Source organism: Hipposideros armiger, unplaced genomic scaffold (genome assembly GCF_001890085.2).
Source record: "Hipposideros armiger isolate ML-2016 unplaced genomic scaffold, ASM189008v1 scaffold_667, whole genome shotgun sequence".
Taxonomy (NCBI): domain Eukaryota; kingdom Metazoa; phylum Chordata; class Mammalia; order Chiroptera; family Hipposideridae; genus Hipposideros; species Hipposideros armiger.
Genome location: NW_017732017.1, coordinates 654,560 through 670,333, shown reverse-complemented (window position 1 = coordinate 670,333; position 15,774 = coordinate 654,560). Strand labels below are relative to the sequence as shown.

Here is a 15,774-nt window from a genome sequence, read left to right as displayed (position 1 = left end):
TAATCTGCCTTGACCAGGAAGAGCGCAATGATGGTGCCAACTTGGGCCAGTGAAGCAACGTCCTCCACAACTAGACTGAAGAACAAAAGGACAGCAACATGTCTGTTCCCCTTCCCCCAATTCCCCAGCACTGTTCCCATCCCCCCAATTCCCCAATATAAATAAATAAATAAATAAATAAATAAATAAATAAATAAATAAAATAAACTTTTGCTGACATATAATAGGTTCACCAAAAAATACACAAGCCGTAAATGTATAGCCCAGTGCATTTCACATGGTGACCCCACCCACGTGTTCCACCAGATGAAGGCAAAAGAGCTTGACAAGCACACCTGCATCCTCCTGTCCCACCCTGCCCAGGTCAGGATCCCTTCTCTCCAAAAGTCACCATTGTCCCCACTTCTGATATCTTGGGTTACTTTGGCCTGTTTTTTTGTTCTGGTTGTTGTATTTTAATTGGGGAATTGGGGAAGGGGAACAGACAAGTTTCTGTCCTTTTGTACTTCAGTCTAGTTGTGGAGGATGTCGCTTCACTGGCCCATGTTGGTATTATCATTTCACTTTTCCCAGGTAAGGCAGATTGGTCACCAGCCGCTGGACGGCCACTCACAGCAACTCTTGGCAGCTCACACCAGCTGCCAACCACTCACGGTAGCTTATGGCAGTCCACTGCAGCTCCACTGCACCCTACGCCATTGATGGTGACTCACGGCAGCCCAGCTCCAGGTTGAGCTGTTGTTCACCATCTTAGCTGTAGAGGGCGCAGTGTCACTGGTCCTCATGTGGGATCCGAACCAGGGCCCTGCTGCTCAGAGCTGGCGTCCCAAGCCAACTCTTAACAAACATGCCACTTGGCCAGCCTACTCTGGTCTGTTTTAACCTTGATGTAAATGTTATCATTCAGTGTGTGTCCATCTGTTTCTGGCTTATTTTGCTCAACATTATACTTATGTGGCTCATCCATGTTACTGCACACAACATATTGTCACTGTTGTACGGGATTCCACTGTATGGACACACCACAGTTTGTCTGTTCTGTTGAGGCACTTAGGGTTATTGATGCTTTTAACAAATGAAAATTACGCTCATAGAAACATTTTTCATTTATGCATTTCGGGGAGGAGGCCGGGACACCTAGCAGTGGAATTGCTGAGTCATACAGAAAACTGGTGTTCAGTGCCAGTCACCCAAGGGGGTAATCCAGCCCACACCCTGCCAGCACTGTATGAGCATTCTTGCTGCTTCACAGCTTCACCAACTTGGGGTGTTGTCAGTCTGTTTAATTTTCAACTCTTCTATTGGTTGTGAGGTAGTATCTCATTATGGTTTCAATTTGAATTTCTCTGATGTTTAAAAGGTTTAGTTCCTTTTCATATGTTTATTGGGTATTTAGATCATCTCATTTGTGAAGTGCTTATTCAGATCTTTTGCCAGCTTTTCTATTAGGCTACCTGTCCTTTTCGTATTGATCTGTAGAGGTTCTTCACACATTCTTGATACAAGCTTTCTTATTACATGTTACAGAAGTCTTCTTTCTTTTAACATTGTGTTTTGATGAACAGAAGTCATACATTTTAATATAGTTCAATTTATATATTTTTTCCTTTGTGGTTAGTGCTTTTTGTGTTCCTTTTTATCTCAAAGTCATGGATACATTCCCCAGTGTTGCAGTCTATAAGCCTTATTATTTTACCTTACACAATTTCATTTGTAGTCTACCTGATATTGCTTTTTAAGTATGGTAGAGGTTAAGATGGTGTATTTTTATATTCCAATGGATATACAATTGACCCAGCATCATTCATGTAACTTAGTTTTTGCATCATTTATTTTTAAAAACCTCCTTTCCACCCTTTGTGTCATGTGGTCATGTGACAGGTCTATTTTTTCCTGTCACACTGGTCCCCCTATACTCTTACTGCCACTTAGTCATAAGTCTTGACACCTAGCTGTGTATGTTCTTTAGCTTTTTTTTGTCTTTCTAAACATTGTCTTATCAATTCTTAGTCCTTAATATTTTGATATAAATTCTAGAATCAGCTGGTCAATTTCTATAACAACTGCTGCTGGGACATTGATTAGAATATCATTAAATCTACATAGATTTCAAATCTCCTTTTGGAAGGAATCAACAATAAATATTTCCCCTTTCAGTCTGTGAATGTAATATTGTTCCATTTGTTGAATTTTTCAATTTCTCTCAGGAATGTTTTACAGTTTTTTGTGTAGAAGGATTGCATATATTTTGTTAGGTTTATTCTTAAATAGTTTATCTAAATGCAATTTTTTACTTTATTTAATGTTTGTTGATATTGTATAGAAATGTAATTGACTTTTCTTTTTAATTAAAGTTTATTGGGGTGACAATTGTTAGTAAATTTACACAGGTTTCAGGTGTACATTTCTATAATACATCATCTATATATAACATTTTGTGTTCACCACCCAGAGTCAGTTCTCCTTCCATGTAATTAACTTTTTTTTTTGTAGGAAAAAAAATGGGTGTTTTGTACATGGGAAGAAACAATATAAATTCGAAACTTGCAGATAAGGATTAGCTCTATCACTCATCCCTTTAAAAAGTGTATATGAATATCCAGTCAAAACCAACAGGGTATCTCCCTTGAAATGTTATTAATATAGTCTATGCTATCTTGGAATGTCCTTAGAAGGCTCTGTCATTGATCAGGTAACAGTAAAAACCCCAGAGTCCTTTCTTTCAAATGGGAGAGAGAAAAATGGGGATAGAAGAATCTATTTAAGCTTTGTCTTATTTCTTTGTGACTTGTGGTCCCCTCCTCCTCCCCTGCCTCCTCGGAAGCCTCCTCACCCTCCAAAGCCTCCCTGGCCTCTGCCACCAAATTCACCTCGGCTTCTGGCAGCCACCACCTTGGCCCCCAAAGCCACCTCTGCCTCCACCGCAACCTCCAAAACCACCTTCACCCTTAGGCTTGGCCCAGTCCAAAGTAATTTTGTTTCCATCAATTTCACCATCTTCCATGGCCTCCTTGGCAGCTTTGACATGTTCCTCACAACTGAAGTCTACAAAACCAAACCCTTTGGAAGACCCAGTCTCTCAGTCGGTGACTATACTTGCCTGAACAGAGCCGTCAAAGGACTCCTTTAATGTGTCTTCTGTAGTCTTTTCAGGCAGACCTTTGATAAACAGAGTTTTGGATAACTGGCTTCTTGCATTAGATGATCCCCTAGGTTCTTGCAACTCCAGCCTGATTGCTCTGCCCTCAATTTCTCTTTTATTACAGGAATTTAAAGCTTCTTTAGCATCTTCAAAAGACACAAATTCTATAAATGTACACCTTTAGATATGCCATTTTGGTTCTGGGGGCACTTCGATAAAAGTTGCCTTCTCAAATACTTCCTGAAAAGTTTCTTCTGTTGTGCTGTAGGAGAGGTTGCTTAAAACCAGAGTTTTTGATTCACCACTCTGAGTGCTGTTCTTTATACCTGTGTAGTTTTGATTTTGACCTTTCTCTCTGGTACAGTACAGGGACGTGGACTGCCCATCTATCTCTTTCCTGCTTTTCTTCCAGCATTTCCTCTTCATCAGCTTCTGTCTAAATTTGATATAAGCAATCCCTTTACTCTTTCCGTCCTTGCTGACTAATCTGATTTCCATAGCATCTTCAAACACTTCTTTTAATTCATCCTGAGTAACTTTATAAGGCAGATATTTTGCACAAGTGTTCTTGCATCTCAATCTTTTTTGCTGTCTTTTCCCTTTGGTTTTTCTAGTTTAATTTCATTGCCAAAGACTTATAAACCAGTGAGTTCCAAGACTCCTCCAGGTCTTCAGCAGATTCAAAATCCACACAGCCAAACATCCTAGACACACTGATTCTGACATCCATCCACAACAGCATGTCATTTTTAACAAAAATGTCACTGATACCAGTTTTTAATTCAGGAGCAGATTTGTTGAAGCTCAGGTTTCCAACAAAGAGATTGAAAGATGTAGTTGGTTCTGTGGTTTCCACTTTCTGTTTCTTGGCTTCAGGAGCCGCTTTATGTTTGGCCATTTCCTTCTTTCATTTTCCAGGTGCGTCTTTGACAGGCTCTTCCTCCTCCTCTTCATCTTCCTCCTCATCCTCATCCTCATAATCTTCCTCTTCATCATCATCCTCATCATCCTTTTCGTCTTCATCCTCTGTGGTGCTCTTGGCCTTCACAGGAGCAGCTTTTGCAGGAGCTTTCTTGCCTTTGGCTGGTATAACCCCCATGGGTTCTTCTTCATTGTCATCACCATCCTCGTCATCGCCATCATCGCCTTCCTTTCATCACTGCTGGCTTGAATTCATCCTCATCCTCGTCCTCCTCCTCATCTTCCTCGTCACTGTCTTCCCTCTTGGCATTCTTGTCAGTCTTTGCTCCCTGAGCTGGGGTCGCTGCTCCCTTTTACCAGGGGCTGCTACCACTGCTTTGCCTGGTGTGGCTTCCTTCTTGCCAGGTGTCGCCACTGCTTTGGCTGGTGTACCTGCTGCCTTTTTGGCAGGGGCTGGTGTAGCCACTGCCTTTTCGCCGGAGGTGACAACTGCTTTCTTGGCTGGCGTGGCAACTGCAAACTTTTTTGTTGGGGGAACCATCATCTTCTTTGCTGGAGTTGTGGTAACTTTCTCGCCTTCTTTCTGAGGAATGATAACCTCTTCTCCGCTGCTTTCATCTGCTTCATCTTCTGACATTTCATCATCTTCACTATCTTCTTCTAACTCCTTTGGGGAAGGAGCCATTTTCTTGGGGTCACCATGATTTTTACCGGCCTTCGCGAGCTTCACGATGATGGCGGCTCACGGCAGGTGGCACGATGGGGCTCTGCGTGTACGGCGGCGGCTGCCCACGAGGACCAGAAGCACGCGTGCCTGGCGGGGGTCGGGAGCGCTGGGCTGACTTTTGTGACCCAGCCTTTTATCCAGAGAGCTCGGTAAATTTAGCTATTAATTCTAATAGCTTATGTATAGATCCTATTAGATTTTCTACATATAATATGTCATTGGGGAATAATGACAATTTATTTCTCCCATTCAAACTTGTATGCATTTTATTTCTATATTTTCATGTGCTTTATTTTACTGGATGAGCTCTCCAATATCATATTAACAGAAATTCATGTGGTGAGCAGACATTTCATTCTTGACCTCAGAGAAGAAAACTTAATTTTATTATTTAATATAATGTCTACTGTATTTTTAGTCAGGTAAAGAAAGTTTTATTCTATTGCTAGTCTGTTAAGAGTTCTTTTTTTAAAGTCACAAATAAGCACTGAATATTATAAAACAATTTTTCTTGTTCCGTTGAGATGATGCTATGATTTTGTTCTTCATTAGTTAATGTGATAAGTTACCTTGTTAAACTAATTAAAAATGTTAGTTACAAATTGCTAGTTAGTTACAAATGTTAAACTAACCTTGAAACTTGATCTTGAAACATTATCTTACATATATATCTTGCTGGATCCAGTTTGCTGAAGTTTCACATGGGTTTTGAATCTCTGTTCATGAGAGACAGAGGCCAGTGGTTTTTCTTTCTCGGCGTTGGAACGGGGAAGAGCCGACTCAGATCTGGCCCCTGCAGCAATGAGGGTTGTCCGTCTCCAGTTCAGCTTCACTTCCCTACTGTCGTCTTGGGGCTCCAAACCTAACTGGAGAATTTGGCAGGCACCCTCCTCTCTCAGGTCTTCTGCATCAATTTTTATCCCCCTGCTCCTGCCCCTTGACAGTGCCCAAAGCTCTGATGAGCTTCTCAGCGTAACAACCTGTTTTGTTCTGGAATGGTGGGCCTAAGTGCTAGAATCACCCTCCTCAGGCTTTCTTTCCGTGACTGCGCACATTCTTACTTGGTCACCATCCTCTGCCTACAAACATGTTTTGTTTTATCTTTTCCTGTTTTGTGCAGCTCTTCTGATTTTTCTCAGTGGAAAAATCGGTCCTAACAACAATCAGTCCTTGCTCCCCTCTCCTTTTAATCCCATATCAGCCCTTCGCACCAGACTCGTGATGCCATCCTGTTCTGCAGTTGCCCTCTACCCCCTTCTCTACACACTGATGGGCTGATCTTTGTAAAACACGACCTTGCATTACATGGCACCCTCCTACTTACAAGCCTGCAATGATTCCCAGGACCCTGCAGCCCTAACCTCCAGGACTTTAAACAAGTGATTCCCCGGCACCCCAATGCTGCCATCTCCCCCGTCACATTCCACATCTCCCCTGAAGCTGGCCTCCATTCCAGCTCATGGGTTTGCTCACTGTTCTCAGGATGTATCAGAAGCTGTTGTCTCTGAGCTTTTCCCCCTCTGCCCTCCTGCCCAGAATATGCTTCCTTCTTCCCGTGGTCACCCTCTTCTTTGTGACTGATTCAGGTTCCCTTGTCCATGAAGTTGTCTTGACTTCTGTAGCCTGTGACACTGTCACTCACAGCCATGCCTAAAGTGCCTTCCTATTGCCTTTCAAATGGTAAAACGGCAACTTTGTGTTGCTCATCAATTTATCTGTGTATTCACTTCTCTTACCTCCCCAACCAACTGGATGACCTCGCGGAAGTCAGCCCTTTGCAGACCTGATGGCTGTCACACACAGATAGGTGCTCAGACAGACAGTGCATGCAGAGGCTCTGTATGTGATGGTGACTGTAGGCCTCAGAGCTGCTCGTCAGGCATGCCTGGCTTTGGCGGTCCTAGCACAGGGTGACTGCTCTCCCCGTCCTTTCTCAAGTGAGGGGGCCATGATACTGACACGTGGGTAGGGAAGCTATGTGTCCATTCAAGGGAGAATGTTGAAAAGCCTCCTTCTCTGTTGCTGTAAAACAGAAGCCGACCCACTGCGGTCATACAGAATAAGTGAAAAATAGGCTTTTCTTCCCACAAGCCATGGGAGTTTGACCTTGACTGTAAGCATACGTGCCCCACCTCCACTGACTGATGTAACAGTGGCAGGGTGGTGACAGTGAGGTTGCTGCTGCTGCTGAGAGAGGTGATGAAGGAAGGGAAGTGAAGATATGGCCTCACTTCCTATCTGTAGGCCGGAAGAAAAGATCCTGCCTCTGAACTGTCAGAAAAACCTGCCTAAATAAAGATGACAACAAAATTTAAGGCAAGCTTTCTCAAACTTGTTCAGGAGCGAACAACTCAAAACTGAAGAACACTTTTTTCTTTGGATGACTCTGTAAGACAGACGGTAATCGTGAAAGCTGCCTTAGGACACCTGCTTGTGTCCTGCGCCTTCCTCATCATCTCAAGCCTTCACAACAAAAAACCTTGGACAGGCGGACACCACTGGTCTCCATTTTACAAGAAGGAGACTGAAGTTTCCAGAGGTAAAGTGACTTGTGGAGCCACCCAGCTGGTAGTCTGTGCTGAGGCTGGCTTTCTGATGATGACATCTCACCTCTGAAGCCCACCGTTCCCCCTTCAGCCTGCCACCCTCCCCCATCCTGATATTTTCTATTTTTGTGTATGAATCAGCAGTAAAGGTGCTGTCAGAGAGAGTCCCTGCATTTTAAGTCCCTGCTATAACATCATAAGCAGATGATTTTCAAGTCAGCACGGTTGGCTTCTATGGTTTTGTTCATGTGTTAACTTACCCTTGTTTCCATTTGTTTTGTTCTTTGTACCTCTTAGCACACAAGTAGTAGGGGGCATTACAGTTTCCAGAAAACTTCATGAAAGGAATTTGAAAATAGACAATGTTCTCTCTTAATTTAATTTTAGTTTAATTAGGGGGGGAAATCCCTCTATTATTTTATTCTATCCCAGGAAGCCCTGGATTGAGGCCAGGGGCTGTGGGCGTGCCCTGTAAGAAGGGCTGGGTGGCCTGCCATCCTGCTTCCATGTAACCTCGCCGTGGCCTCCAGCTCCAGGGAAGGGCAATTCGGTCACTGGGTGGAAGTCAGCCCTCAACATTCTGGAAAATGTCCACATGGATGGGCAGCTTGAGTTGACATGTTTTGTGATATTAAACCCTGGGGATCTACTTAGTGTGTTTGGGCAGTTACCTCATTTCACAAATAGTGTAAGAGTCAGAGAATTTCTAAACTGACTCTTGGGAGGAATTGATGGCTTGGATTATTTCCTGCCTTGTCATTAACTCTCAGAATAATCTTATTTTATGCACCTATCCGTTATGCCACACTCCTGCGGCAGTCTTCATGTCAGGTTTCCTAGAGAGGCCATCAATGTGCTGTGTTGGACACAGGCTCAAATTCAGGCAAGACAGGTGTTCACATTCTGTCTTCCTTTTACTAGCTGTCTATCCTTGGGCAAGTTACAGGGCCTCTGTAAGCCTCAGTACTCTGTTTTAATTGAGTGGTAATAGCCTCATAAGGTCATTTTGAATATTGAATGAAATAACACCTGCTACATAATAAATACTCAATAAATACTCCATAACTTTAATTTTGTAATCGCTCTCTGAAACTTTACAGTGATACATTTAAAATTCTCACTTTATACTAATTATGTATCTAACAGGGTTGATTTGAAAACTGCTTCATCCATTCATTCAACAAATGCACTGTGCTAGGCACTGAGTGCCCACACTGCTGCATGGCCACAGTGACAAGGCGTTGCTTAGTGGGACCCTTCTGCAGGACACAGCAGCCAACACTGGGCTGTAAGGCTCAGGCTCTAAGCTACAAAAAGCCTCAGATCTGGGCCAAGGACTGGCTGTGTGTCAAGGGCGGCAATGGCAAGTTTCACTAAACCCATCAGTGGAATATGAGAGGAGAAGGTTGAACCAAGGGTCAGGATCAGGGTCCTTCAAAACTGAAACCTGCAGGGGCCGGCCAAGTGGCGCGATGGTTAAGAACTGGCTTGGGACGCCAGAGGGCCCCGGTTTGGATCCCACATATGAGGGCCAGTGACACTGCCCTCTACAGCTAAGATGCTGAACAACAGCTCAACCTGGAGCTGGGCTGCCGTGAGTCACCGGGGACTGGACAACGTAGGCTGCAGCCCCTGTGGCAGTGGGTTGCCATGGGCTACCGTGTGTAGCCAGCAGCCAGCGTGAGCGGCCAGCAGCCGCAGTGAGCGGCCGTCCAGAAGCCGGCGACTGATCTGCCTCGCCAGAGAAGAGCGCAATGATGGTGCCAACTTGGGCCAGTGAAGCGACATCCTCCACAACTAGATTGAAGAACAAAACGACAGCAACTTGTCTGTTCCCCTTCCCCCAATTCCCCAGCACTGTTCCTATCCCCCTAATTCCCCAATAAAAATCTTTAAAAAAAAAAAAAAACTGAAACCTGCAGCTGCTTTGTTGAGGCCCTCAGAGGACCTGCTGGTATGTTTGGTTCAATATTTATCTTGCATAACTTAATAAATCTTTACCAAGAAATATCATCTCTAATGCTGTAAGGATAGTAGAGGAAACGTGAAGAGATTTACTCATTAGGTACTAAAATGGTCCAAACCTTCTTGACCTGTGACAACTGATCTGAGTGGTCAATGGATGGCCTCCTTGGGGTTCTTCACTGCCCAGCTGAGGCCCTTGTACTCCAGTCTCCCTTTATTTCCTCCTGTCTGGAGGCCTCCTTCCAATGCCAGCTTTCTTTGACTGTCCCATGAGTTGACCTTGAGTCTGTGTCTCTTTGGTCCTACACAACCCACTGGGCATTTGGTCTTCACCTCAGTCCACTCTCTGTGGGACTCGACTCAGTCAGGATAACTCATTAACTTTTCGGAGGCAAGACCCGAGGAAGAAACCAGGGAGCCACCACTGAGTTGTGACCCTTACTATCAGTCCTGCACCCGCGCCCCAGGTGCCTGCCCTTGAGCCTTCACCATCCCCTGTCCCTCTGAGTGCCCACAGGGCCACTCTCGCACCCACTTGGGTTTGGCCTGGGAGCTGTGTGGACACGGAACTCAAGGACATCCTCATCATCCCTCTTCCCTGGCATATTTTCATCAGTCCTTGGCAAATATTAACAATGTAACATGAGGTCTCTAAGTGACCTCTGCCCCCAGGTTTGTTTTTTTAACCCTCCATTGGGTGCAATGCAAAAGTTACGAGCTTGAGCGCAATGCATCTACGAGATGCATGTATGACATTTATTTATTTAAATTGAAAATGAATGAAAATAACATGTTAGCATGCTTATTATTTATTCAAAATGAAATTTTAATTTGCTACAAAGTAAAAACAATATATGTTTATTACATAAATTCAGTATAAAAATCAATAGAAATTCAAAACAATCTGTGAGATCAGTTGCGCCCGACAGAGGGTTAAGATTTTATTGGAGACTTAGCGGAGGGGAACAGTATTGGGGAACTGGAGAAGGGGAACAGCCAAGTTGTTGTCCTTCAATCTTAGTTGTGGAGGGCGCAGCTAGCTCAGCTCCAAGTTCAGTTGCCATCCAGTCGCCCGTTGGCAGCTCGGGACTGCTCAACTCAAGGTGCTGTGTTTAATCTTAGTTGCAGGGGACGTAGCCCACCATCCTGTGGGGAATTTGAACCAGAAACCTTGTTGCTAAGAGCACGTTCTCTAACCACTGAGCCATTCGGCCACCCGTTGGCAGCTCACGGCCACTCAGCTCAAGGTGCCATGTTCAATCTAGTTGCGGGGGGAGCATATCCCACCATCCCACATGGGAGTCAAACCGGTGACTTTGTTGTTAGGAGCATGTGTTCTCACCAGCTGAGCCATCCTGCTACCTGCTACTTGGCAGCTCAGCAGCAGCTCAGCTAGAGCGCAGCTCACTGACCCATGTGGGAACCGAACCGGCGAACCTGTGACTCAGAGCTCATGCTCTTAACCAACTGAGCCACTCAGACAGTCCGGCCCCCAGTTTTATTTGAGGATTTTGTTTTCATTTTTTCCACTTGAGTCCAGCTCAGCTTGGCTCCAAATTCATTATTCTTTGGGTTGATGCAGACTCTGTGTCTGATGATGAATTTCTTGCCTTTCTTCCATCTTTGTTCTGAGTCCCACCTCATTTCCCACGCGGAGCCCCAGGACACCCGGGGCTGTGGGCAGGTGTGAGCAAGTGAGGCTTTTGGCTGCTGGCCATGGGGTGCTTGACCAGCTCTATGAACCATCAGCTAAGCCTGGAGGAGCCCTGGCTGGTAAGAGAGATGGCTGGGAGGAACCCACAGCCACCTTCTGCTGGCCTGCATGGAAGAAGGAAAGCTGAGGGGTGGGGTAGACAACAGAACAAAATCTGTCACCCTGGGTCCCACCTCACCTTCAGGAAAAGAGGTAAGTACATCCAATTCAAGAAGTCACCATGGAAACCACTCTGGCCAGCTTTCTCCAAAAAGTCCTCTTGCCTCTACCTCAGCTTGAGTTCCACCTAATAAACCCTCTTATTAAAAGTTCCTGGGGATTTTAACAGTGGAGACAAGTCCAGGGAATTTCACGCCCAGGGTGGCAAGAGAATAAAGGGGAGAGAAGCTGTTACCGGGCACGGAACACAGAGCTGGCCAGGTCTGTGAGGGAGCAGCCCACCCGGAAAAACCTTAACTTTGGGTCCAGTTCTCTATCTGCTGCTGTGTGACTTTGGGCAGGACATTTTACCCTCAGAGTCTCAGCATCCTCATCTGTACAACGGGGGTGCCTCATGCTTCATTGTGAGAATTGACTGAGATGATGCAAGACCCTCCAGAAGCATGAGTCCCGCTCCCCTTGGAAAGAGGAAGGATACCACATAAATCCCGCAGCCCAGCCAGCTAATGCATGACTCAGTGAATAGAAGGAATCGAAATAAAGGTTAGAGAAGGTGCAGGATGAAATGTGCCAGTGAGAAGACATTTCAGAAGACATAGAAGTTCAAGCCCAGCACTCTTCTCCTAATGAAATACACCTGGGCAACATTCCTTGGCCGTGGTTAGTTCTGAGTGCCTGTCCTCCCTCAGGCCTGCTCTCTCCTCCCTCCTCGTCCCTCCTTTCAGCTAGTGAGGTCTGAGAGGCCCAGAGGCTCCCACAAGGGCTGAGCCACTGCCCTCTGAGCTTCTGCTGTCCTGAGGGCCCCAGGGCCACCAGTCTTCTAAAACAGTCCTCAACTTCTGAAGCACTGAACCATTTCCAGGTTCTGAGGTCACATCCCGAGTCTCCTGCTTTTACTTCCTTCCTGAGGCCCTAAAACAGCCAGGGGATCAAATGCTAGTGAGCAGAAATAGAGCCTATGTCTGTGTCTGTACAGTGGCACCCTCCTAGAAAAAGTCTGCACCCCGGGTCCTGGTGGAGAGCATGGGGCTCCCTGTCCCCTGCCTCAAGCCCCTTTTTCCGACTGTCCCCCATCCTCTTCTTGGCCTGCTTCATGCACAGCACACCCCGAACCTGATTTTCATCTCTACAAAATTCCCCGAACAATTGGTATTGCTCACAGACTAGCTGTGCTTCTGGCTTCATTAGTTCTCTGTCAACCACATAAGGAAAGAACAACGTATAACCTTCCTGGTCATCTGCTGACACTCAGCAGCTGTTCTTGTAAGTGAGAGAATCAATGGTTGTGCCACGAGAGTAAATAAATGATGATGTCATTCCGTGGTCATGCATTCTTTCTGGGCCTTCCGGCAGAGACTTGCCCAGGACACGTTAGGACACGTGAACAGTGACATGTGTGTGGCTCTGGAAGGTAGAGTCTGCAGGCAAGCTGCTGGCCTGAAAGATGGCAACCGTGGGTATCACATTGGGAAGCGTGTTTCCGACACCCAGGCTGAGGGGACACACTTCCTCCTATGCCCATCACAGGCACGAAGATGGGGTCCAGAGCAGTTGGATGCATTCACATGGAAGGCAGGGCATGTTTCTGACATGCCCAGTGACCCTGACCTCTGTCCCTTGTCTCCCGCGCTCTCCCAGCTGGCAGGGCCTGGATCCTTGTAGTGTGTCTGGGAGCTGACTGTCGCTGGTACTGGTGTCCTGAAGGCACTGCCCAGGTGGAGAGCTCTTTGTGTGGCATCACCGCCCAGTGCCAAAGCCCCACTAGGAGAGCTTTGCTGGGCTGCATTGTCAGTGAGGACTGTAAATGACTGGGCTCCTAACAGGACCTTCAGTGCTGGCACCATCTTCCCAAACAGAGTCCAGTCCTGTGGTCCCCGACTGCCCCCTCCAGCCATCCAGGGTTGTGCCTGACAACCAGCTAGAGATGACAGGCTTACAGGTAGCCTGAGAGCCGAGCTCAGGGGTTCTGGCTCAGTTCTTGAAAGCAATCTGTGTGGTCGCAGGGGAGCCACCTCCCCCAGTAAGGACCACCATCCCATCCCGTGATTCTTCTGTCCCCCTGGAAACCCAGGCAGAGCTACACATCGAAGAATCTGAACCTCTCCCAGTCTCATTGTCAACCCTTCTGTGACACCTGCCACCGAGAGAGAGACCGAGTGTCCTGCTTTCAGTGGCCGGCAGGAACTCCAGGTGGCTCCAACACCTGCTGCCTGGATCAGGTGCTGTCCCCTCTGAATCTATTGCCACCAGAAAGTTCACCCACAAGCTTACAGTCTAAATCTGCTCTTTTTTTTAAATTTCTGTCCTTTTCTAAAATGCTGCAGCTTTTCTAAGTAAAATGACACCCTTTTTCTTTTTAACCCGATGCTCTATAAGGGGTGATGACAGGGTCTGTTCCTTACCATTCAAGGGCGCTTCATCATGGCAGGGTCAGCGTTTTTGGCTTGCAGGCCCTTCTCTGACCAGAGCTGATCTGTGTAGGTGAGTGAAGGTGGAGGGAGGGAGAAGTCAGCCACCCCCACTTCCACCCCATGGGTTGTTTGGTCACTTCATCTCGTTTCCTCAGTTGCGCCTGCTCTCTTCTTGGTCCTTGTCTAACCAAGCTCTCAGAGAGGGTTTGGCAGACTCCCTCATTCTCGGTTGTAACTCACAGGACTTTCTGTGCAAAACTACAAGGTTTTCTCAGAGGGTCAGGCCTCAGTGAAAAAGAAAATGCCACTGCTCGTGGAATTTCAGGGCTGAGGACATAATGAGAGTTGTGAGTGTGCACGTGTGTATGCGTGAATGCACGTGTGTGTATGAATGTGCATGTGTGAGTGTATGTGACTGTGTGTGTGACTTGCATGTGAGTGTGTGTGCTTGTGAATGTGTGTGCATGTACACACGTGTGTGTGAGTGCATGTGTGTGCTTGTCTGTGTGTGAGTGTGCGTACACGTTTTGGGGCAAGGTGAGGGTGGAGAGATGTAGGTAGGAAGGAGCTTTCTTCAGCCCTGAACTAAAATGTCTTCGTTCATTAAACGTTTATGTGCCAAGCATTGTGTGAGCACTGGGGACTTAAAATGACAGCCAGAAACCCTAGCCTCATTATGCTCCCAATTAATTGGACCACTTGGAGCAGTTAGCTTTTTCATTTGTTTGTTCTTAATTTATATCTTAATCGCTTTACTCCAGGAGACAAATTTATTCTGCCTTCTGGAACATACAGACCACTTAGAAGTTTTGCTTCCTAAAGATACTTGAAAAGGTCATCATTCATTGAATTACCAATAATTTATTATATGCCAACTGAATCTATGTGCCCTAGGCCATACCCAGGCTTGTGCTGAGTTTTGGGCACAGTCAATGGCATATAGCCACTCCTACCTTCAGGAAACCAAGAGAATTATCGGTGGTACCCGAAAGAGCCCAATGGCCAGCCCTGCTCTTCACGTCCTGTGTTCCCAAAGCTCCTTTCCTCTCTTGCTAATAGCCGTCAAGTCATTGTCCCCTTTACTCCTTTCCTAAGTGAAGGAAGCTCTTAGCGGGACCCTGAGGAAGGTGGGCCCAGCCAGAGGAGGCCACTTTCATCCAGGCCTGTTGGTCTTGCTTGGTCACTCTGCTCTGTGCATGTTTGCTGACACAGCACATCAGGAGCAAGTCTGGCCCAAGGCCTAATTGCAGGCCAAGTGTTTGGCACAGCTCAGTTCCCAAAGGCTCCCAGAGAGGAAGCAGTGTGAAAAGTGGAACCATCAAAGTGGGAGCGTTATCTCCAGAGGGCACTGTGAAAACTTTCAGGAGTGGCAGCAGTGCCTCCGGGCTCTCCCTAGAGCTTGCCGGAGTACAGCCACTGCTGGGGCCTCCGTGTCACTAGCTGGACAGCTGCAATGGTCACCTTCCAGATTCACTGCTTCCCAACAGCAGCCTATCTCCCAGCAAAGCTCTGGCCTTCCCTGAGCCCTGCAAGTTCCCACACCAGCCAAGGGAGGAGGGGGCTCGGGCATGACTGCCGATTCTAGGGTGCCTTCCGCTCACCTGTACAAGAGGGAGAAAACAGGTGCAGCTGGAAGTTTTGGGGGCAGAAGAAGCTGCCAAGAACAGGTAACCACTCTGCCTACCTATCAACTTAACACCTGTATTGCTCAAATGCAATAACATGATACAATAATCACACAGTGTTCATTTCATTATTGTAACAAATTATTGTCATTAAAGAGGATCTGAAAAGAGCCAGCACCTAAGCCATCCTGCCTGTGAAATGACCTGCATAAATCCAGGAATGGTGTGGGGCCTGGGGGAGGTCCTGTTTCCCACCTCCCCAGGGACAGAGTGTTCTAGGCTAGCAAGCACACCTAGAGACACAACCATTGCTCACCTATCCTCTTCTTCAAGGCAACTTAGAGCACCAGCAACTTCCTTCCAAACTCTTAAAGCTCTTTTCGTTTTATTCCCAACATGACACCTCTTTTCTCCCTTAGTTAATTAAAAAAGAAATAATGACCTGCTCTGTGATAGCTAGTAAAACAGAACACTAAAAAAGCTGGTGTTTGACTTAAGCTTTTAAAATTAAGCTGAGAACATATACCACATAAGTCTACCCAGAAAAGACTGAGAGACCTAGGG

General features: G+C 46.3%; 1 pseudogene; it reads right to left on the bottom strand.

Moving 5' to 3' along the window:
- Positions 1–2,757: 2,757 nt before the first annotated feature.
- Positions 2,758–5,845, bottom strand: LOC109372845 (nucleolin-like; annotated as a pseudogene).
- Between the last annotated feature and the right edge of the window lie 9,929 nt (positions 5,846–15,774).